Genomic DNA, 1,793 nt, shown 5'->3' with positions numbered 1-1,793 from the left:
TCGGAGGTGGGGATGACAGGGTGTCCCTAAGCCCTGCAGTCCGGGTGGGCTGGGGCTGCTTTGGCTGGTGTTCTTTGTTGTGCCAGCCCTGCTGGTGAGGTGGCCGAGTGTGGTGTAAGCAGAGGGCATTGGAGGGCCGCCTCCCACAGGAGGAGTCCCCGGAGTGGGGAATGATGTGAGGCTGGTCACACCCACAGAGAGGCAGAACTATGGGCAGAGGTTTCTACAGCGTGACATTACAACTTAGAAAGACACGACTCCCTGGAATTGGATGGGTCTCAGATGGGGAAACTGAGGCCCAGAGAGGAAGTCATTTGCTCAGGCCCCATCTTCTCCCCACCCTCTTCTCACCCAGCCAAGCACCCAGGTCCCCAGGCAGGATGGGGTATGCTCACCTGGGTGGCCTTCTAAGAGAGGTGAGAACCCAAGGATATGTCCTGCTCTACGGGCCACTGTCAGGGTACATCTTTTGCCCTCCTGTTTTGCCTCGCAGCACTGTCCTGACACAGGTCACAAAGCAGTAGATCCTCAGAGCCCACTAGCCCAGTCTTTGGGGGGTGCTCAGACCCCCCAGACCCTGGGTCATTGTGCCCAGAAGCAGCAACTCTGAGTTCAGATGTCTGATAGGGAGCTGGGCTCTCCCCTTCAGGCCCAGGACTTGAGGGCTCTGGCAGCCCTGGCCTAGTGGGCCCATGGAGCCTCTAGTGTCATCTGAAGGCTGGCATTTCGTGGACACTTATCCCACAGCCTGGACCCCAGAGCAGTGCTCTCCCTGGTCTGTGGCTGTTGACATGGAGAACCCTTGCCTCAGGGGTTTCTAAGGATTCTCCTTGACCCCATCCTGTGGCTGGTAATTCGTGTTACCTGTTTTAATTTTGGTTTTGGGTTCTCGGACACTGACTTGCTTTAGCAGTGGCTCTGCGTCATCTCTCCTCCGTGTCCCTGGCAACTCCTCTTGCCTCTAGCAGCGCCAAGACCCCTTTGTCCAGTTCTCACAGTACAGAGGTTCTGAGAAGGAGGTCACCCGAGGATCAGCGCTGGCAGTGACCTCAGCCTCTAGCTCACCTCCCTTGATTTAAGGATAGGAAGAGAGAGGTCCCAAAATGTTGAGCGACCCGGCCCGCACCACCCCTCACCAGGTCGCCTCGTTCCCAGGACAACAAACCAGGGAGCAGCGCCCCTCTGGCCTCGCTTCCTGAACTGTCAGTCTTCGCAAAAGGCAGGGGCATCACCTGCTGGCTTGTCTCCCCTTTCACGCAAACTCCTCCGGGAGCCGACGCGCGCGCTCCAGCTCCGGACTGACACCGGAGTCCCCTGCGGCACCACCCCTTGCGTCGCGGCCAAGAGCTCCGCCTTAGCCCCGCCCCAGGCCACACCCCGCCCCGCGGCCGCCCCAAGTCCCCCACCCCCAGGTCCCCCAACGCTCCCACCCGCTTGCTCCCACCCGGCTAGCCGCCCAACGCCGGCCCCGCCGTCTTGCCCCAGGCCACCAACGCTCTGTCTTGGCTCCACCCCCACAGCCGCCCTGGGGCTCGTTCCCTTCCCCCGGCCCCCGCCACGCTCCCGCCCCTTCCGGCCGCCCCGGTTCCCACCCGCCCCCTCGCGTGCCTCCCTTCCCACGCGCGAGGCGCGCCCTGAGACCCGAGTGGCCGGGCAGCAACGAGGCGGGGCGGGGCGCTGGCTCGGGTTTCGGCCCGCCCCCGGCGCCGGCGTGACCCCTCCCCGGGCGCGGGCGGGGCCGGGCCAGCTGGCCGGCGCCCCGCCCCCGGCCTGGCGCTCCGGGCGCTATAAGA

The sequence above is a fragment of the Mesoplodon mirus genome, assembly GCF_964341445.2.
Source record: "Mesoplodon mirus genome assembly, chromosome: 5".
Classification (NCBI taxonomy): domain Eukaryota; kingdom Metazoa; phylum Chordata; class Mammalia; order Artiodactyla; family Ziphiidae; genus Mesoplodon; species Mesoplodon mirus.
Note: the sequence above shows the minus strand (reverse complement) of the source record.